The sequence below is a fragment of the Mustela nigripes genome, chromosome 4 (assembly GCF_022355385.1).
Source record: "Mustela nigripes isolate SB6536 chromosome 4, MUSNIG.SB6536, whole genome shotgun sequence".
NCBI lineage: Eukaryota > Metazoa > Chordata > Mammalia > Carnivora > Mustelidae > Mustela > Mustela nigripes.
In genome coordinates, this window is record NC_081560.1 from 10,496,931 (window position 1) to 10,497,144 (window position 214).

Below are 214 nucleotides of genomic sequence, written 5' to 3' on the forward strand. Positions count from 1 at the left end.
GGCTGGCTGCCTGTCCAAATTTCCCTTCTTATAAGAATTTTGTAGGGACGCCTGGGTGGCTCAGTGGGTTGAGCCGCTGCTTTCGGCTCGGGTCATGATCTCAGGGTACTGGGATCGAGTCCCACATCGGGCTCTCTGCTCAGCAGGGAGCCTGCTTCCTCCTCCCTCTCTCTCTCTCTGCCTGCCTCTCTGCCTACTTGTAATCTCTCTCTAT